The sequence below is a fragment of the Suncus etruscus genome, chromosome 5 (genome assembly GCF_024139225.1).
Source record: "Suncus etruscus isolate mSunEtr1 chromosome 5, mSunEtr1.pri.cur, whole genome shotgun sequence".
Taxonomy (NCBI): Eukaryota; Metazoa; Chordata; class Mammalia; order Eulipotyphla; family Soricidae; genus Suncus; species Suncus etruscus.
The window spans coordinates 27,093,948-27,116,689 of NC_064852.1; the positions used below are offsets into that span (position 1 = coordinate 27,093,948).

A 22,742-nucleotide genomic window follows, 5' to 3' on the forward strand; every position below is an offset into this window, starting at 1 on the left:
GGTTGGGGGAAACACATGGGATGCCAGGAATCAAACGTGGTCCTCTCCTGGGTAGGCCGCATGCAAGGCAAATGCCCTACCACTGTTCTGTTTCTCTGGCCACAGACCTTTACTTTAGTTTTAATGTTTTTTTCTTTGTTTGTGGGACACTCCAAAGTGCTCAGAGATCCTTCCTGATAAGTTTGCAGGATCTTTTGAAGTGCTCAAGATCAAACGTGAAATTTCCTTGTGCAAGACCTTCTTTTTTTATTTTGTTTTGTTTCGGCCACACCTGGTGACACTCAGGAGTTACTACTAGCTATGCACTCATAAATCACTCTTGGCTTGGGGGGATCATATGGGATGCTGGGGGATTGAACCTGGGTCAGTCCCAGGCTCATGCAGGCAAGGCAGGCAACTTATCGCTCCGTGCCACCACTCTGACCCTAGTTTAATCATTTTTAAAATTTTTTATTTCATTGAAACCTTTGTGGTTTCCTTTTGAATTACAAAGTTTTTTTAATTAGTTTAATCTTTAGGTAGCTGTTGCTCTGTTTCTCTTCTGACAGATCATTCATCTCAACTGTTTGTTTGCTCTGTTCCTTTTCAAATGTTCCAGGTATTCAAATAGAGAATCCACTTTTTGTGTGATCTGGGCTAACTCTTCTTTATAGCGCAAATATCTCCTTTCAGCTTTCCAGGCTTGGAAGATTCTCACTGTCGACTCTTAGCCATTCTTGCCCACTTTTGCCCCTTGTGAGGTGTTTCCTGATACATGCTCGGGTTTTGAGGGCACTATAGTGGAAGCATTAGGTGTAGGAGGCATAATACGTGCTGAATAACGACATCATGTCATAATAATCTCGTTGAAAGCCATATTCCAAATCAGAAGAGGAGGCATGCATCAATCTAAATCGTTTTCTATCTGCTTTTCCTCCATTTCCTCTTTTTACTCCCATTTAGTTTTGCCTTCGCAGCTACCCTGTTTCTCCGAAAATAAACTATTTTAATTTTTACTGCCAAAGATGCACTAGGCCTTATTTTCAGGGGATGTCTTATTTTTTCCATGAAGAAGAATATGGTGCACATTTATTGTTAAATAAAGGAAATTTATTACCTGTATATGGTATGGTAGTTGTCAACACAAACCAGACAAACTGTGAATCCTACAGATGCCAGTCGGGGCGGCCCTAGCAACCAATTTACTGTAAATTAATATTTTTTCTGAGACATAGGCTGGGGGCCTTATTTTCAGGGATGCCTTATATTTTACCCAGAAGGAGACTTATAAGTAGGTCTTATTTTTGGAGAAATATGGTGGATTAATGGATAAAGCCTGGTCAGCAATCATTCTGCTATCTTCTCCTGTCATCGCAGCATGGGTATTTCTTTCATTAACACTGAATAAAGATAAAGCCCTTATGAACAGAGCTGCCTGAAAGTTTGTCTATTTCAAAAATATTGTCTTCACATCAGACAGAATTCTTGACCGATCCAGTACCAAAGGTGGTTGGTTCGAATCCCGGTGTCCCATTTGGTCCCCCATGCCTGCCAGGTGCTATTTCTGAGCAGACAGCCAGGCGTAACCCCTGAGCACCGCCGGGTGTGCCCCCCCCCCCAAAAAAAGAAGAACTGAGATTATCTGGGAGGGATTGAGGGAAGGGGCTCTTGGGCTATAGGCTCTCTGGTGATGTGATATAGATATGTGGATATATACCTACATGTAGATATAAATAATGTAGGTATGAAAAATGCAATTAACAATATTTCAAATTCTGGTATAGCAATAAAAAAATAAAGATACTAAAATGAATATATTTTAAAAATCTCTACTCCGGGGCCGGAGAGATTGCACAGTGGTAAGGCATTTGCCTTACATGCGGAAGGTCGCTGGTTCAAATCCCGCAATCCCACATGATCCCTCGAGCCTGCCGGGGTGATTTCTGTGCGTAGAGCCAGGAATAAACCCTGAGCATTGCAGTATGTGACCCAAAAAAAAAAAAAAAAAAACGAAAAAAATCTCTCCCCAAAAGTGGCAAAAGGCTTATTTTATTGTAACTTTTTCTTTTTTGTGCAAAGGATTGGCAGATTTTGTTATAACCTTTTTCCTTTCTCTCTCTTTCACTTTTTGAAGGCTGGTGGAGTAGCAGGTGTTTGTGTTGACTTGATATTATTTCCACTGGATACCATTAAAAGCAGGCTACAGAATCCCAAGGGATTTAAGAAGGCTGGAATATATGCTGGCATTCCTTCTGTTGCTATTGGATTCTTTCCTAATGGTAAAAATTATATTGATTTGTAAGTTGCTATGAAGCAAGGCAATGACTTATTGGTTATAATTTGTTCTCTGAATTTGTTCTTTATCATATAACCTTTCAATCAATTAGCACTGTAGGTTCCATTTGTTTGCAGTAGATAAGATATGAGCAGTTTTCTAAAAATGGAATTATTTTGAGTTATACCCAGTGGTGCTCGGAGATTACTCCATGCTCTGCATTCAGAAATCACTCCTGGTGGTGCTCAGGGAAGGATATGGAGGACAGGGGTTGAAACCAAGTTGGCCATATATACAAGGCAATAATATGCACGATTATTTTTTCAGCTCCCTATAATTGGATTTTTTTTAAATTAGGTACAATTCTTAATGTTTTGTTTCAGTTTTATGATGCCATAGAGCAGTGGTTCTCAACCTTTCCCCACACGTTGGCTTTTTGGGGAAAAGCTTTACAAAGCACTAATGCTGGCGTTGGAGCAATAGTAGAGCTGGTAGGGCTCTCGCCTTGCATGTGGCTGACCCAGATTCAATCACCCCAGTACTTCATATGGTTTTCCAAGCATTGGCAAGTGTCTTAAATACAAAGGAGTTAACCCGGGGATGGAGAGATAGCATGGAGATAAAGTGCTTGCCTCTCATGCAGAAGGAAGGTGATTTGAATCGCTGCATCCCATATGGTCCCCCGTGCCTGCCAGGGGCGATTTCTCAGCATGGAGCCAGTAGTAACCCCTGAGCGCAGCCAGGTGTGACCCAAAAACCAAAACCCAAACCAACACCAAAACAAAGGAGTTAACTCTGAGCAGCTCTGAGTGTGGGCTATAAAGGAAAACAAAGAAATAATGATGCTGGCGCTGGAGAGATTGAACAGTAGGTAAAGCACTTACCTTGCATACAGCCAACTTGGGTTGAATCCACGTCATCACATATGACTCCCTAAGCACTACCAGAAGTGATCTCTGAGCATAGAACCTGGAGTAAGCATAGAAACAGGAGTAAGCCTTGAGCATCATGGGTGTGTCCTTGGCACCCCACATCTCCCAGGACCCCAAATTACCGTGGCTGGAGAATAGTATAGGAGGTAAGTTACTTGCTTTGCATATAGCTCTAACCCTGTGTGAACCTCTCACACCACACATGATCCCTTGAGCATATTCTGAGCATTCTTAGGTGCAGTCCAGTCCTCCATCCCTAGAGAATATTTTTTAATTAAGAAAAATCAGGCCGGGTAGGTGGCGCTGGAGGTAAGGTGTCTGCCTTGCAAGCGCTAGCCAAGGAAGGACCGCGGTTCGATCCCCCGGCGTCCCATATGGTCCCCCCAAGCCAGGGGCGATTTCTGAGCACATAGCCAGGAGTAACCCCTGAGCGTCAAACGGGTGTGGCCCAAAAACCAAAAAAAAAAAAAAAAAAAAAATCAAAACAGATGCTGTAGTCAACTCCAAGGTCTTAATTTTGGAAGCCAGGAGTTTACATAACTTCCGAGGTAGCATAGTGCAAAACTTGCTGTTGCCTTTGAGATTCTGTGGAGCAGATGAATTTAACGCACGAACCTGTCTGAACTCTTAAATCTGTCTTAACTCACTAGTTCTTCGATGACCCCGCTGACCACTTGGATAATCTCTTTCCAGTCACTTCTTTTTGGTTTTTGGGTAGTACTCAGGGTTACTCCTGGCTCTGTACACAGAAATAGCTCCTGGCAGGTTCAGGGGACCATATAGGATGGTGGGAATTGAACCCAGGTCCGTCCTGGGTCGGCAGTGTGCAAGGCAAATGCTCTACTGCTGAGCTATCTCTCCAGCCTCCAATGACTTATTTTTGTCTTAGTTTTTAAGTCACACTCTTGGTATCTCACTCTCTAGCTCTCTAATTCTGTAATTTGTATTATATATTTTGGGACCACCCTGGTTATGATCGGTGCTTGCTTCTGGTTCAGTGCCTAGGGCTCATTTCTGGTGGGGTATCAGGGGCCATATGGGGTGCCAGGAATCAAATTCAGGTTAACCACCTGTTGTACTATTTTCTGAACCCTTGTAGTATTTGTGTTAATTAATATACTTCTTATAGCCTTTTCTATATACTTGATTGTTTATGTATATGTGTGTTTGTATGTATGCAGGAGATTTCCAAGAGATAGTGATGGGGACTGGAGACCACTCCTGGCAAAATTCAACCAACTGGGTCAGAGTTTAATCTTACAGTCTGAGGAGGCAGTGCTGCATGTTCCCTGTGCTATTGGAGACCACCCTTCACCTCTGTGCAGTAGCCTCCAGGGCATCATGGGTGTTGGAATTGACCTGGGGTCTTTGGGTTGCAAAGATACCTCAAAGGTATCTTCCTTTGTTTACTCATAGTTTGCTTACTACCCAAAAGCAATGAAATGAACAAAACTTCACTCAGATCATCCCTTGGCTGCAATCAAATGCATGCACACACATTAATCACTGTTCCAGATTTCTGATATACTGGAACTGTTTGCAGTGTTGGTGACATTTTCGTAACATGTTCATACACCTTTCCAATGATTACCTTTCCATTCACTTATCTTTAGTGAAAATGATAAATAGTACATGGAAGACCTTTCGCATTCTGGTGTAGTTGAAAACGCAGTTGAGTCCAGTTCAGACAAAAACATTCTCTGTGTGTCTCTCTCTGTCTCTCTGTCTCTGTCTCTCTGTCTGTGTCTCTGTCTCTCTCTCTGAGTTTTTGAGTCACAGCCAGCAGCACTCAGGGGATGCTCCTGGCTCTAATCTCTGAAATCGCTCCTGGCAGGTTCAGGGGACCATATGGGATGCGGGGATTCAAACCACCGTCTTTAGCATGCAAGGCAACCGCCCTACCTCCATGCTATCTCTCTGGCCTCTTTCTTTTCTATGTTTAAGAGCACTTTCTTTCTAGACTGAAGAATTGTGGAGAAAGGCATGAGATCTGTCTTTGAGAACCAGCTGAAAAGTACCCTAAGCATTAGACCCAGAGCATAGGGGAGAAAAGTAAGGAGATGAGAGTTAGATCATTTCTATTTGAAAAACAATGAGACAGGGAGTGCAATGTTTGCTCGGTTTTTCTGGGTGGGGGGCATCTATTGGTGCTCAGGGACCACTCTGCGAGGTGCCAGGGATCGAACCAGGGTCGGCAGCATGCAGGCAAATAACCTCATCCTCCTATTATATCTCTTTGGCTGAGAGTAAGTTTAAGGTTCAGTAGTTCCCCAGTTTCCACTTCCAAGCATAAATTTAAAACTGTATTTTATGTAGCAAGTGGCTGAAATGTAAACTGGTTTTGAAATATACGACATTTTGACTACCAAGAGACAGTTATGGAGCGGGGGTGATTGTGTTCATTTCCTTAAGCTTCATACATTTTTCTTTAATTTTGTTTGAGAGCTACATCTGGCTGATGCTTAAAGTTTACTCCTGACTCTGTGCTCAGGAATTACTCCTGGTGGGCTTTGGATTCCATATGGGAGACCAGGGATCCAACCTGAGTGGATCTTTGGACAGGCAAGAGCCACCTTGACTGTACTATCACTTGAGCTCCTACATATATATTGTTTTCTTTCTTTCTTTGCTTGTTTGTTTTGGGTCCAGACCTCATATGCTCAGGGCTTACTTATGACTGCATTCAGGGATCACTCCTGGCAGGGCTCAGGGTATTCTGTGGGGTGCTGGAGATGAGTCCAGGTCAGCCCATGCAAGGCCACTGCCTTGCCTGAGGTATATCACTCCCGCCCCATTGTTAATGTTTTTATTTTAAAGCAAGCTCTGATGCAACATTGGCTTGTGACACTACAGGGGGTGCAGTGACAGTGTGACAACCTGACCTCTGCGAGTACTGAATCACGATCGCCACTAAAACTCAGCTTCCTTAAGTGACAGTGAAGGGAAATGTGTGCTTGCTGGGCCCGATACTTACACTCAGATGACATCCGGGCTCTCAGTCTTGGTGGCATCACTGGGCACCACCTGCAAGTAATATTTTCTGAGCATTGGTATGTCTAGAACTTGCAAATAGTGGCCATCTCCAGCCTTAGGCGTGGTACAAGTGGGACCTACAAGCAGGTCCTACTCAGGTTCCAAATCCTTAGGCCAGGGTGGGGATTGGGGGTGGGGTCTACTTTGAGATCCCCTCATCTCCATACAAACAGAAGCAGCATGAATCACCCTGGCAGTGCTCTTTTTTTTTTTTTTTTTTTTTTTTGGTTTTTGGGCCATACCCGGAGGTGCTCAGGGGTTACTCCTGGCTGTCTGCTCAGAAATAGCTCCTGGCAGGCACGGGGGACCATATGGGACACCGGGATTCCAACCAACCACCTTTGTTCCTGGATCGGCTGCTTGCAAAACAAAGGCTGCTGTGCTATCTCTCCAGGCCCATGGCAGTGCTCTTTGTCTCACAGAGCCCTGATCCAGGCCTCGAGGGGACCAATTCTACTTGCTTGTGGGTTGATGAGCCTAGGGCAATCTCTGCTACCTTCTGTAGAAGGCTATCACTCAACCAAAGACACAGGAAATGCCACTTGTGATGACACTTTCTTCTTTAGTCTTCTTTTGCGGGACCACTCCCCAGAAGTGCTCCTGGCTCTCCACTTTGGCCTGGGGATTCTCCTGGAGGGGATCAAGGGTGCTGCTGGGGATTGAACCCAGGCCTCTGTGTGCAAGGCAAGCACCCTCCTGCTGTCCTATTGTTTTGTTTGATTTCTGTACCTAGGGAATGAGGGCTTGGAGTCCAGATCTCTGATTCACTGAAGCCAGTGAAACAAAGATCATGTGCTGCCAGTTCCATTCTCCTAGTTGCATGTTGGGCTGGATACAGTTGATGAGGACCTGAGTTTGGGTTTGGAGGTGTACAGAGAATGGGGAGAATGTGCTAAGGGAGAGGCTAAGAAGTCCCTAGACATGTCTGGCCTTTTGATGTTCCTGCTCCCAGGAATCACACCTGATGGGGCTTAGGGTATCTACCGTAAGGGTTGCTAGGTATTGAACCTGGCTGCACACAAGGCAAGTACCCTCCCTACTCACTGTATGATTGCTCTGTCTCCACCACTTGTTCTTTACACGTTCTTTAGAGGCAATGGCAAGGAGGTAAGGCGTTTGCCTTTCAATCAGAAGGTCGGTGGTTCGATTCCTGGCATCCCATATGGTTCCCCAAACCTGCCAGGAGCGATTTCTGAACGTGGAGCCAGGAGTAACCCCTGAGCGCTGCCGGGTGTGACCCAAAAACCAAAAAAAAAAAAAAAAAAGATGCAGTCTCACTAGCAGAGGCTGCCTGAGTACGGACTCCCATCACTGTCCAAGTTTACACTCAGGAAACCCTTGAACGCGATCAGTCATAAGGCACTGGTCCCACTTTTCTCTGTTATGCTTTGTTTGGTTTTGGTTTTGGTTTTTGGGTCATATCCGGCAGTGCTCAGGGGTTACTCCTACCTCTGTGCTCAGAAGTCACTCCTGGCAAGCTTGGTAGACCATAGGGGATGCCAGGAATCGAACCAGGGTCTGTCCTGTTTTGGCCACGTGCAAGGCAAATGCCCTACTGCTGTGCTATAGCTCTGCCCACCCTTTCCTCTTAATGTGATAGGGAGGTTGGACATTTGTGTTTCCTAGTCAAAGAGCAGTCAGGGGTATTTCTTTTTTGGGGACTGGGGGAGCCACATCCGCCAGTGCTCAGGAGTTACTCCTGACTCTGTGCTCAGGGATCATTCCTAGCAGTACCCAGGTAACCTACGGGTTGCAGGGGAACAGACCTGGGTCAGCTGCATGCAGAGCAAACACTTTCCCTGCTGTTGTTCCAACCCAGGGGCCTTTCTTTGTTTGCTCTGACCCCTGTGTGATGCATTTGCATCTACCTGCTCTGCTGACTCAGTGGTGCTACATCTCATTACTTGATGCTAATGCTTCTTGTGAGCTATTGGCTGGTGATTTCTGTACTGCATTCTTTGCAGAGACTCACAACCAGATGGTCTTGATTGAGAATGTTGCTCGGGATCACCTACATGCCAGTCATGTCACTATCAAACTCAGCTTCTGCATTTAAGCACCATGACAAAACAGAAACAAACCATTTATTAGGGTGGGGGTCTTAGCTGTCAGTGCTAACAGGACCATGAGGCATAGAGGTGATACATGAAAGATGACTTCTAACATGCCTTGCATTATTTTATTTTATTGGTTTTGGACAAATTTGATGGTGCTCAGAGCCAACTCTTGGACTCCTGGCAGTCTTCCAGTTGCTGGGAGTAAAACCTGGGTCAGCCATGTGCAAGGCAAGTACCCTAGCAACTATACTTTCCCCAGCCCCTAACCTGCCTTGCTTTTTTGCATTTAAGTCCTTGGCAGGAAATATTCTGGTTTGTTTAATGGTGTGTCACACCAGACGGTGAAAAGGAGCTTCTGCTTAGTGCAGGGGTCTCAAACTCGCGGCCCATGGGCTGCAAACGGCCCTCTGTACAACATTTATTGGCCCTGCCCTAGAGGAATCATTTTTTGTTTTGTTTTGTTTTGTTTTAGTTGTTTGGGTCACACCCCCCAATGTTCAAGGCTTACTACTGACTTTGCACTCCAAGATCACCCTGACTTTGCCTCCTGCGGCCCCCAGGTAAATTGAGTTTGAGACCCCTGGCTTAAAGGATTGTTGACAGTGCCAGGATTAAAACCTGGATCCCCAAGATGCAAAACTAGCTAATCAATTTGATCCCCAGCATCCCATATGGTCCCCAGACCACTACCAGGAATGATGCCTGAGTGTAGAGCCAGGAGTAAATCCTGAGCACCCTCTGCCCCTAAATAAAAAGAGAAGATTGGTGGTCCAAAGCTCACCAATAACTCCAGTCTCAGAGTGATTTCTCTGAGACTTCTCTGAGAGCCGATTTTGTCTCTATGGTTGTGAGAGTTTACCAGGGCTGCACTGGGCAGAGGATTTTGGTTTAGGAAGCAAGTAGCCCTCAATGACAAGTTGGCATGATCCACACTGACTCAGGAGGGTCCCACCAGTGGCCAGCTGTATTTCTGGGCTTGGTTCTCTTTTGCTTCTAAAAGAAAGTTGTAGGGGTAGGGGAGTTCATGTCAAAAAAGATGTATTCATTTCAGACTTAGGAACTGACAACCCCCCCCCCAATAAAGACCCCATGAAGCATCCTCTGAAGTTATCCAAAGCACAGGGACTGAAGAGATGATCCTGTGGGAAGGCATTTGTTTTGCACGCAACAGACCTAGGTTGATACCCAGCACCCTATAGGGTTCGCCAAACTCTGCCAGGAGTCCTCCCTGAGCTCCAAGCCAAGAGTAAGCTCTGCTGGGTGTGGTCCTAAAACAAAACAAGTTTTTTTTTTAGTTTTGCTTTTGGGTCACACCAGCAGCGCTCAGGGATTACTCCTAGCTCTATGCTGAAAAATCACCGCTGGCAAGCCTGGGGGACCATATGGGATGCCAGGATTCGAACCACCGTCCTTCTGCATGAAAGGCAAGTGCCTTACCTCCATTCTATCTCTCTGGCCCCACAAAACAAGTTTTTAAAAGTTCAAGTCCTGCTTACCTACCTACCCTCTTACACACACACATACATACACACACATACACACAAAAAGCCTCTCCTCCCCTCTATCTTGTTACACACAAAACACACACACACACTAACACAAAAAGCATCTCCTCCCCTTTTCCATAAAGCAGATATTACAGAGTATTTCCTTTGGTTTGAAGGTCCTCACTACGGTGGAACCCAGAGTCTGAATCCCTCAACTTCATCTTCAGATCTGCTCTGTTCCTCCAGGGTCGTTCTCAGGAGTCTGGGATTTGCCATTTGTCACCAAAAGAAACCACTCAACAACAGATGGTTCAGGCCACACTCCCACTACCAAAAAGAAAAATTTAATAAACGGAGAGGCGGGAGTGATAGCACAGTGAGTAAGGCATTGGCCTTGCAAACGAATGACGAAGGTTTGGTTCCCTGCATCCCACCTGGTCCCCTGAACCTGCCAGGAGCAATTTCTGAGTGTAGATAGAGGAGTAACCCCTGATGCCACCAGGTGTTGTCCCAAAACACCAAAAATTAATTAATAATTAATGGGGCCAGGTTGGACACATGCCTTGGACACCATCAACCTAACTTCAATATTCAGCAACGCACAAGGGGTACCCATCAAAAGTGTTCTAAATGCAGAGCCAGGAGTAAGCCCTGAGCACTGCTGAGTGTGCATCCCCCCCCCCAAATGATTAAGGGCTGAAGAGATACCACAGAGGGCTGGTGATGTGCGACAACCTGCTCTTATATCAAGTTGATCCCATTTCCTCGTTCTCAGCATATCATTCTAGAACTGGCACATGTTGGAGTCAGAGCAGTATTAAGGGTGCCCCCGAGGGGGTTTGGTTCCTGGAGCAGTCGTGGAGAACTGTGTCATTTCCAGGAGTCAAGGCTGGACGGCCGGTGTCTAATTCCCTGGGGCCTAGGCTGAGTCCACATGACGTGTGTTCAAGGTGGGAGATGCCCCTGTTTTGTAAAAAAGTAAGAGTTTTTGTCCGGAGTAGATAAGAGCTTGTTTTTATACGTGAGATATCCCCCTTTCTTTAGTATGCCTTTGCAGGAAGAAGTGGTGCTCCATTATGTTGCTGGTGCATTTGGGGGTAGAAAGAGAACAAAACAGAAACAAGCCAAAAAATAAAAATATATGTGCTCATATTATAAATATAAAAAAAAGATTATTTAAAAATTAAGTAAAAAAGTAATTAAAGGAACCAAGTGATGCAGGAGATTACCTTTTAGTTGGGGAAAAGCAAGTCAAGAGGTAGTGTTCTAGAGGTCTTATAATGATGTTGGAAGTATAGGCTTTCCCATTGTCCTTTGAGATTTTCTTGTGGGGTGTGGGTTCCAGATCACCTTTTCATCACACCCCTAGGCTTCTTGAGATTTAGAAAAGATTTGCTGCAGGGAGGTCTTGGGTAGAGTTCTTGCAGAGGGGATCCTTTTGGATCTAAATCCGGTAACAAGCCACAGTCCACGTTAGGGAGTGGTGATAAGGAGGGCCACAAAGTATGAATCAGTTTTGGGGTGTTGGTTGTATTTTCTTGCTGGGAACGAGGTGTGGGTTTGAGTGGGTGTCTCTTCACTTGGGTGCTGGGTACTGTTTCTTTGGGGTAGGAGGTCGGTCTTAATGCCTACTGGATTAAGAACTGAGCGTGAAGAGTTTAAATAAGGTGGGAAATCAAGTGTGGGTTTGAGGGAGGAAGGGATAGTCATATTTCTGAAGGGGGAGAGGGGATCCATTTCCATCTTGATGAAAGGTTTTTTCTTTTTCGTTTTTTTTTTTTTTTATCAAGAATGGGTGTTGGACATTACTGCATGCTTTCTCTGCATCTACTGATGTGATCCTATGATTTTCTTTTTTTTTTTCTGTTGATATGGTGTATTATGTTGATTGATTTATGTCTGTTAAACCATGCTGGCTTTCCTGCCCTACCGTGAAATCCTCAGGAACTCGTCCTGCATCCTTATCTGGTATCATGCCATGCCTTTTCTCACCACCACAAGCCACAGAACATATAGCCCCACCCCCAAAAGTAATACACAGACTTGTAATCACAGTATTTAAAGAAAGTAATACAATTCAATTTATTTTTGTATTTTTATTATTTATTTAGTTAGTTTTTTGTGTTTTTTTTTTTAGGGCCACACCCAGCGGTGCTCAGGAGGTACTCCTGGCTGTCTGCTCAGAAATAGCTCCTGGCAGGCACGGGGGACCATATGGGACACCGGGATTCGAAACAACCACCTTTTGTCCTGGATCGGCTGCTTGCAAGGCAAACACTGCTGTGCTATCTCTCCGGGTAGTTAGTTTTTTTATTTATGTAAAAGTAAGAACATTTTAATAACTAAGAAATGCCACCAAAACTAAAGTTTAGAATCAATAATTTCAAGTAGACTTAAGGAGAGAATTCTTCTGGAAGTGAATGAATGTAACTGCAATCATACTGGAATGAAAGTGAAAACTCATAAACTTATATGCTCTGTGGCCTCCATAAGCATGGAATCCCTGTACTCTATTGTGACCTCAGTGGCTGGTGATGTCACCGATGTCTATAGAAACAGGCCCTGCGTGTTCTAGTCTCATTTGCCGTAGGCAAGCGGCATGCGAACTTGTGTTTTCAAATGGAGACGTTTGATCCCCCATATTGCCCTGAACCGGTCCCGGAGGAAGAGGCCCTGGGCGGGTCTCTGTACCTCCAAGTACTTTTGGAGGTGGGGATTTATATTCTCTGGCTTGTGCTGGTGAATAAAGGCCTGGCATGTTACCAGGTAAGGACGCAGGATGAGTTCCTGAGGATTTCACGGTAGGGAAGTGTATCAGAAGGAGATAATTGAGAGACACACTGGGACTGGGGCGTCTGAAGCCTGTAAAGCACCTCAATCCTCTAGCAGAGCAGAGTGCCAAGAGTAGGGGTTCAGGGAAGCCTGTTAGATCAAGTTCAGAGACTCTCTGGGTTCTGTGGCAGGGTCTGAGGTGAGTACCACGTGCAGGGCTGTTGGAGAACTGGAGTCTCAGCTCTGCATAACAAGTCACAGACCCACCTAGGGGGCCACTCAAACAGTGGAGACCAGTTTCTGAGCACCGCTCAGCAGAGGGGACCAGGGTTCTCCCTAAGGCTGTCCAAGGATCAGTGGCCTTCTCGGAGTTTCCTTGGCAGAGCTTTCTGGACCTACTGAGGAGAAGGAGACAGTTGGACCACTGTGTCAATGATTCCGGAAGAAAACTTACTCTGCCTTGCAGAGGCTTCTCTGTAGTGCCAAGAGTCCCCACCTCCCTCTTTTCTTTTCAGCTTTGGAGGGCAAGGAGGAGGAGACACGCCTTAATTAAAAGTAAGGAGCCAGGGGGACCTTCCTCCCTGTCCTCAAGTCCCAGGCCATGAGTTCTGAGGATGTCAGTGTAGACGCCATCCCTCAGAGAGCCCAGAGCCCAGGGAGGAGCAGCCCATGGAAGGGCAGACAGAACCTAGGGACTTTGGGGAGTCCAGCTGGCTCCTTTGGGGTATTTCTGAAGGGCAGTGACTGCTGCTCCAGTTGGGCATAGGGAGAGGGGTACAGGGCCGTTGTGCCTTTGGACTTAGTCACATTCCCTGAGTGCTTGGATGACAGGTCCTCTCGGGGCTTTGGGGTGGTTCGAACAGCCCAAGATGGTCTGACAGGCCTTTGCCCAGAAGCAGGAGCCTTTGGAAGGTCCTAAGGGTCTGAGAGAGAGAGAGAACAGGTCAGGGTGATCCTGGACCCGACCAGCGGCTTTGCTGCCGCCCCTGACCAGTGCCCCTCTCCCTGCAGCGAAATTTCTTTATATGCGGAGAGGAGACGTGCACTTGTGCCTGTCTATGATTGTGAGGTGAGTATTCGAATCCCCCATTCTCAGTCCCCATCGGAGTGGGGACTGCCTCCCCTGGACAAGGCCTACAAGGCCTGGGAGCCATGGGGATGGGTGTGGTGGCCCGTGGCAGTTGGGGGACCGTGAGTCATGGGGCCGTTGGGGGTGTGGGGACATGGTGGCCCCACGCTGGGGGAGGGCGGAGGAATCCAGAGCCCCTCAGCCCAACCAGGCCCGGGTCCTCTCCTCTCCCTCCTGCTCCATCCTGTGCTCTTGTTCTCTGCAGAGAAAACCCGCCCGGGGCTCAGCACAGGCCTCTCCTGTACTCTATTTCTGTGTACTTCTCTGAGCCTCGGCGGCGAGGGAACCCCAGGCGGCGCCCCGACCACCGGGCTGCACCCTTCCTATGCCGGGCCCTGGGGGCCCCTCTATGGAGGGCAAGCCCAGCACATCTCCCGGAGCCCTGCAACACCTTGGCCCTGCCGGCACCAGCCCCATCCTTGGCCCTGCTTGGGCCTTGCACCACCTTGGCCCTTCCTGGGCCCTGCACCTCCTTGGCCTTGCTGCCCCCAGCCACCTACTTGGCCCTGCCTGGGCCTGGCACCCCCTTGGCCTTGCCGGAGCCCTGCACCCCCTTGGCCCTGCCGGCACCAGTTCCCTACTTGGCCCTCCCGGAGCCACCCCTGCTCCCCCAGGGCGCAGGGACCCTCGAGCCCCCGGTGCCAGCCTCCAGCGGCCTGGAGGGGGCCGAGCCGGATCTCCGGCAGGAAGCGGCTCCTGAGCTCCTGGGCTCTGTGCGATCCCGGAGCCGCAGAAACCGGCTGTTGCGCGCCATCAGGCGCTGCTGTTGTTGCCTTGCCTCTGAAGAGGAGGAATAAAACACATTCCTTTGACTCTGTTGGCTTTCCTGACTCGGCGAGTGGTGGGGTTCAGGGGAAAGGTGGGGGTGACACAGCTCTTAGAGACCCCTGCCGCCTCCTGGAGCTCCTTCGGGAGCAGACATGGACCCGGTGCTCCCTCACCTCCTCCCACAAGGTCGAGGGGCTTTCCGTTTGGAGGACGTTGGAAGCAGCCCTGGCCCCTGACAATGTTCTAGAGCATTTTCAGGAAGAGAAGCAAGGATTCCGTTGGCCCCAGAAGCAGCAGGTGGGACCCGATTGGCAGGAAGGCGGGAACCAGAGGTGGCCATGCAGATGCCTCTGAATTCAGGTGTGAGGGCGGCATGAGTGTCTGTCATTGTTGCCCTGGAAAGGACACACGACGAGTGAGGCCCTTCCTTCCCAGAACAACCCCTAGCTCCAAGAGGAGATGTTAAAGAGGTGTTGGGAAGAAGCACTGACTGGCCACCTACCCTTGGGGTCCAAAAGGTGGCAGGGGAGAAGCAATGGCTCCTGGGACTGTGCACAGTGGCGACGTGAGGAGTCTTGGAGGGGGAAGGTGGCCCTGCATGGAACTTCAGTGTCCCTCTCAGCCTTGCTGGACACCTCCATAGCTGGACCAGCCCTCCCCGGATGCTGACCATCATGCCCCACACAACGCCCTGCTCCTCTTGGGAAGTGTCTGTAGGTCGGTGATGAGGAAGACTAGGGATGTAGCCAGGCATAGCCTCCCCTCCCCGAGGTGTGCTAGTAGGTTCTGCTGTCTAGATGACAAGACACAAGAGACCCCTCTCATAGTCACCTATCGTGGGGTGATATTTAGGAAATACCAGAATAGTTCTGTACTTGCCAGTTTCGGGTGCATTTCCCCGGAATTCCTACAGTCCTGAAGCAGAAGTTCAGGCTACAGGTGCCTGGAGTCCCACCAGGGAGTCTCATGAAAATGTGGTTTTGGTGGCAAAGACACTATTGCCTGCTCTCCTTAGGGCTCTGTAGCAAGGTACTGCTCAGAGTCTCAATAATGGGATGACATTTTTCTAGGGGACACTTGAAGTCATTTTTCTAGACTTTCTGAATGCTTATTCCTAAGAAAACAAAGACAAAGAAACAAAAACAGAAAAAAATCACACAACAGAATATCCTTTCCAAAACAAACAAATAAATCCCGAGAAACTCAATTAAATAACCCCACCCAAAAAAAGAGAATGAATAACCTGAAGTCTATCAGTCATCTCAGCATAGCCTTTCTCTCCCTTCATCCCTCACTCCTTTTCTGATTATGTTCTACGCTGCTACTTACAGGCTCAGGTAGCCGTTGTCAAAACGGCAGTAGTTCTCATATATCCAATGCTGTACTGAAGAGTGTTTCATATATTTTACCTTTCATTTTATTTTTAATAATATAATTTTTGTGATTTTTTTTCTTTCTTTTTGGTTTTTCGGGCCACACCCGTTAGATGCTTAGGGGTTACTCCTGGCTAGGCGCTCAGAAATTGCCCCTGGCTTGTGGGGACCATATGGGACGCCGGGGGATTGAACCTTGGTCCTTTCCTTGGCTAGCGCTTGCAAGGCAGACACCTTACCTCTAGCGCCACCTCGCCGGCCCCTAATTTTTATTTTCATCATAGTGGCTTACATGTCGTTCACAATAATATTCCAGGTGGAAAATTCCCCCCACCGACTTGTCCTCCCCCCACTTCTGCTTCCATCCTGCTTCCCATATCCTCCACTCTCACCCCAGGGGCTGCTAGAATGAGTGGTCCCCTCTGTGTCTAGTTTATTACATAGAGGTCTTATAACTGTTTGGTCTTGGTGCCTCCATTACTGCCCCCTCTAATTGGGAGGCAAGACTAGATAGTTCAAGTTATGTGGTTTTGTTTGACAAAGAGAAAAGTAATAAAATGATTCAGGATATCCCAGATGGGATTCGGTTCCTGTAAAAAAAATAAATAAAAATAAAAATAAAGAGTGTTTGAAAACCTGCTCTCTTGGGAGGTAGAGAAAATCGTGTATGTGTTCATGCACAAAACTGATTAAAATAACTAAGATGTAGTCATATAAATTATTATAAATATATTTTTGTAAATGGATGTAGACATATTATTTTTACATAATACTTACCCTGATTTTTGCTCAACTCCTCAATGCACAGCCTAACCATAATTATAATTCAGTCATGAATTCATAAAATTAGGCTGCACATAAATGTTGGCTTGCTCCCCAACTCAGAAGTTTCTCATGTCATCGACAAACATACATGTCAATGTAAGTATGAGTTGCTATTTCATCTACTTGGGGAAAGATGGAGGGATGGAATGAATGTAAATAAATATATATATGATGAATCCCATTACATGATTAATGAATTCCATCCATCAAAAATCGGAATTATTTGATGAGCCCTACAATAGTGAAAGAAAATAGGTCCATTTTGTTCTTTTCACACAGACAGTCATGTAACATATTTATGTCTAAGCTGAATAGTGAGAAGGCCAGACATCGATTCCCAGAATTCCCGCCCCCTCTCCCATGGATGACTGTCCTTCTGCAAAAAAAATAAAATGACAGGCAGCAGCCAGCTCAGTGGGCCTGCGAGTAGGAGAAATGTCCTCAAGCAGGCCACATGTGGCCCGCAGACCGTAGTTTGAGGACCCCTGGACTAGAGAGATAGTACCTTAGCATCATCCCATAGAGCCTCCTAAGGCTACCAGGAGTTATTCCTGAGAATCACAGGGTGTGGCCCAAAAATAAACAAGCAAGAAAGACAGCCTGCAATATGAACTTACATGTCTTGTCACTAATAACTTCTCTCATATATATTTTGTGCTTTGGGAGATAGCAACCGAGGTATGTTGGCTCAGCAGGGGAATGTCCTGAAATGATTTTTTGAGTTGAGAGAAGAAGTGAAAGTCTTCATGGAGAAGGATGGGAATGCTGTTTCTGAGTTGAGTGATCACAAACGGCTCATGGACTTAGCTTTTCTTGTTGACATCACACATAAGCTGAATGTACTAAACAAGATGTTACAAGGCCCGGGGCAGCTTATCAGTGCTGCCTATGACAATGTGAGAGCATTCTCCACAAAACTTGTGTTATGGAAATCCCAGCTCTCTCAGACAAACCTTTGCCATTTCCCAGCATGCAAGGAACTTGTGGATGCAGGCATACCATTCAGTGGTGAGAAATATGTTGATGCTATTTTTTTTCTTTTTCTTTCTTTTTTTTTATTTTAATTATAACAACAAAGATGCAAAGAAAGAGGACAGGGTAAAGTTACAGTGGAAGCACAATCACCCATAAACAATTCTCGGTAGTCCCATCGATGATATCCCAGCCTTGAACTTTCAGCCAAAGAACATTAAGAAAAACAAAACTGAATCCATGTACAATACAATTACTTTGTCACTCAAATCCCCAGTTGTAGTACATACTATTTCTTAGCAGCACACAATATAATCTAAAGACATTAGACTTATGTAACTCCTTAAACATTGAGGGCAAAGTACATTTATCTAGTTCCATGCACATGCTTACTAGTTTAAGTTAACCTCAAAAGTTTTAGTGGGTTGTTTTTCTTAAGGATTGGAGTCAAGGGAACATAGTAAAAAATGGTGTTAGAGTGGCATTTGTTTGCATAGGCCCACCAAAATATAAGGGACATGGAAAGAAAAATTATGGTCTAAATACAAGGGAACCCTACCCCTGAAGTTTCCTGGCACAGGACTGACTCTAGGCTCCAGGCAAACTAGTTTGTCCAATCCAAGTCATCGTCTGTAGTGGCAATACACCTCCATTCCTCACATAGTCTCTGTTGTTGGTATCATGCTTCTGTATTAAAGATCCTGGAGTCTGCATATCCCATATTGCAGTCAGGATGGTGCAGAGCATCCTCTCGTTTCACCTCACACTTAAGGGGCACTAGAGAGAATCATATCCTGTAGAGCAGGTCATTGTTTTTGTCAAGTCTTCTCAGTGTAAACGGAAGTCTCTTTTTAGGAGGTCGATGTCAGACCCTTGGTAGTGTCTTTCCTGGTAGAGGACTGCTTCCAGCTGTTGCTATAAAAGACCTTGGATGTTTTGTAGATAGCTTGCCTGGTTCCGGCGTGAATGGAGGATGCCCATTCTTCTGAGGCCTGTGCCAGGTCATTATATCAATGTTCAGGGTGTAAGGTACATTGTACTGAGATTTATTAGATAAGAACTTATCTGTATGTATAGTGTTTTCCCATTTTAATGTGTCTATGCAAACAAGGATCAATGCCATGAAGCGTTATCGGCCCATCTGGAGGCAATAGGAACAAGACCAGCAATTTCCATGACATAGTTCAATCATAGGCATTAAACTGAGGGACAGTTCCACCAACAATCCTTACTGAACAGCTTACAAAGAAGAGACAAGATGAAAAGTGGATAGAAACATCATGGTAGAAGAATATATAGAGAGTTACAGCTGTTAAAGAAAATACACATAAAATATTCAAAAGATATATGTGTCAATATGTGTTCAATTTATGTCCTTCTAAATAGTTCTGGGATTGTTAGATCCACTGTATGTCTTTGGTCTGAGATTAGAACTGTGTGTTACTGAAGTTAAGAAGGGTAAATCTGGGGTACTGATGGTGGGAGGAGTATATACCAGTCTACATGTTGCAAACCTCGCAGGGGACTTTGCTTCCTGCGGCCCCCAGGTAAACTGAGTTTGAGACCCCTGCTTTAGGAGAAGATCTGAGGTCAACTAAGTCTGCAGTTTCAATACCCATCATGGAAAAAAAAACTTCATTTGTATAGACTAAATAAATTAACTAGAAAGCAAAGTGGTGTTCCTGACAGAATTAGATTTAAGGGGAGCTGTAGATTTCTTTGGTGTGGCTAGAGGTGAAGGACAAACTGATGCTTAAGTGTATGGAAGGAGCTGGACTCTGCCCTTCAGCTACTTTCCCTCTTTATTCATTTTAGCTCAGGGAGAAATTTGAGACCAAGTTTGAAATGTGGAGTAGATGACCTCATTTTTTTGTGTGTGTTTTTGGAGCCACATTCGTTTGATGATCAGGGGTTACTCCTGGCTAAGTGCTCAGAAATTGCCCCTGGCATGGGGGGACCATATGGGATGCCGGGGGATCAAACCGCAGTCCTTCCTTGGCTAGCGCTTGCTAGGCAGACACCTTACCTCTAGCGCCACCTCATTGGCCCCTAGATGACTTTATTTTAATTGGAGATATTTGTTTTAAGAAACTGACTTTATATACATTTCCTAAAAACTTGTCTTACTGATAATCAAGGTATAATGTCAGAATACCAGTAAAGACGATTACATACACAAATAACACTTTGATATATTTCTACTCCTGAGTGTTCTTCAGCTCATTTTATCTTCATAACAACCATGTGGCTTGGGACCACCTGGTAGATTCCTCCCAGGATCTTTAGTTAATTTATAAAATGTCCAGAGCTTGCTGTATTCTCATAATTAAATAATGAGTAAAACCCATCAGGAACCAGAGAGATAATACAGCAGATAGGGCATTTGCCTTGCACACGATCAATCTGGGTTCAATTACTGGCATCCGATATGGTACTCTGAGCTTGCCAGGAGTGATTCCTGAATGCAGAGCCAGTAGTAGTACCCAAGCATGGTTGGGTCTGGACCCTTCCCAAAATTTGAAAAAATATGAGTATGCTTTTTGCTTAAAAATATTTTATCCCTGATTCATTGTCACTATGTACCTTAAATATTAATGTAAAATATTTGTTATTCACTTTGATCACAATAAAAGTTATTAAAAATATTTTATATAAATATATTCTTTTTGGGCCCAGAGAGATAGCACAGCGGCGTTTGCCTTGCAAGCAGCCAATCCAGGACCAAAGGTGGTTGGTTCAAATCCCGGTGTCCCATATGGTCCCCCGTGCCTGCCAGGAGCTATTTCTGAGCAGACAGCCAGGAGTAACCCCTGAGCATCGCCGGGTGTGGCCCAAAAACAAAACAAACAAACAAAAAATATATATATATTCTTTTGTTTATATACATAGGGAATAACAGAAAGATACATAAAAGCTAAAAACAAAGAAAAATTTTCAAGAAAGCATACTACAAAAAGAAAACATAATGTCTAAGTATCATAGCCAAACTGGTAAAAGGGTACAAAGACTCTCCTTATTATAATAAAATATTTAAAATCAATAGTAAAGATATATGCCATCAAAGTTAGCAATGTAAAAAGAAATAGACCATGTGGAAAAAAATCATCTCTAATAGGCAGTGTTAATTTATTATAAAAAGGGCAAATTTAAATAGATAAAAAATTAGGAGATTTTAAAGATGTAAAAAATATATGTAAATATTAAAAATAGTGTTTACAAATAGAATATTATTAATAAGTAGAAACCAACAAGCATACAGCGAACCCAATGCAAGCACATACTTTTTTTTTTTTTGGTGTGAGACCACAACTCCTGGTTGGACTTAGAGAATCATATTTGATCCTAGGGATCAAACTCAGCTAGCTGTGTGTAAAGCAAGTACTGAGATCACTGTACTATCCTCTAGTTCATGACTTTTTTAAATATACACACACATATATATCACATTGGTACATAGTAATTCTCTAATATAGCTCAGAAAAAAATAAAATGGAAATTTATGCAGATATACTTTTCTCATTATTGTTATCATAAGTTAAATGATAATGATATAAGTTAGCAGAGCTTTTGGTAAAATTGTTAACCAATGTTCCTCTAAAATGTTTGTGCTTTGTAAAACTGTTATAAAGATTGGTTGTAAAATGCATAACATTATATAAAACTAAGAATTAAAAGATTAGGTGCCAGAGCAATAGCACAGCAGTAAGGTATTTGCCTTGCACATGGCTGCCCCAGGATGGATCTGGGTTAGATCCCTGGTGTTCCATATGGTCCCTCGAGTGATTTCTAAGTGCAGAGCCTCACCAGGTGTGGCCCCAAAACAAACAAAAAAACAAAAACAAAAACCTCCAAAGAATTAAAAAATTAAATTTATGTAATACAACATGTCATTTCGCAGTCATTTCACATATTTATTTAGTCTAGAAAATGTACATTCAAATGCTTAACTAGAATTAGTTTTGTACATAAAATATAAATCTAAACAATGCTTATCTTTGTGTACTGAAATTTCTGGTGACTTTGCATTGCTTTTTATTCTACTAGGAATATATAGTAAGTATACAATGAAGCAAAAATAAACATTAAAAGTGTGCTCGCTTCGGCAGCACATATACTAAAATTGGAAATATACAGAGAAGATTAGCATGGCCCGTGCGCAAGGATGACACGCAAATTTGTGAAGTGTTCCATATTTAAAAAAATAAATAAATAAGCATTAAAAAGGAATATAACTTTCTTGGAACAGTACTAATATTAATATATTGAATACTGTGAATGTGTAAAATTCCATTGTTAGTTATAAATTCTAAAATATTCCAAATTTTACATATCTAAAATTCCAAATATCTGTAAGTATATCACACTATAAATAATATATATAATATAAATTTAGGGGCTAGAAAAATAATAAGTCAGTAATGCATTTGCCTTGGTTGTAGCCATCCCAAGTTTTATTTTTGACATCATATAAGGTCTCCTGAGCCCATCAGGAGTGATCCTCGGGGATCACAGAAGTAGGAGTAAGTCCTGAGCACCACAGGGTGTGTGTTCCAAATTCCCCAAAATAAGAATTTGAACAAATTCTTAAATAAAATACAAATTAATTTTGGCTTAATATAACTTATTTAAATTTATTTCCATAATTATATAAACTAAAAATCACATATATTCCATATATTACATAATCCAATATGTAAGTAAAATGTAATGCAGTTATGTATTATGCTTACTATTACATATACATGATATAGCATGTATTATATACCATATATCAAATACCAATAACTGAAAGTATTATATAACATATCCCATATACTATGTATACTAGAGGCTATCTGTGATTGATATGTATTTTATAGCATGTATGTTATATGTAATTATGTTAAAGTTCAATCATACAATAATTAGAGACTGGAGCAATGTCCAACAGGTTGAGTACATGTTTTGTATGCTGAACACTGGTTCTATCGCAGACATTGCCTGGTCTCCAAGCACTGCTGGGAGTGAGCTTCTCCCCTCATCCCCTATCACAGAGCTGGAAGCAGCTCTGGAACAACCAGGATTAGCAAAAACTAAATAACCTCTCCAAAAAAAGAATGACTAACAAACTGATTATGAACGATGGGGTTAGATAATCATA

General features: G+C 44.3%; 1 non-coding gene and 1 pseudogene across 1 annotated transcript; one reads left to right on the forward strand and one right to left on the reverse strand.

The window, feature by feature from the left end:
* Window positions 1-485: 485 nt before the first annotated feature.
* On the reverse strand, window positions 486-938 carry LOC126008564 (heterogeneous nuclear ribonucleoprotein C-like 2; annotated as a pseudogene).
* A 20,754-nt stretch (window positions 939-21,692) lies between these two features.
* On the forward strand, window positions 21,693-21,799 carry LOC126010551 (U6 spliceosomal RNA). Its single transcript, XR_007496574.1, has one exon. It is a non-coding gene; the product is annotated as a U6 spliceosomal RNA (small nuclear RNA).
* The last annotated feature ends 943 nt before the right edge of the window (window positions 21,800-22,742 follow it).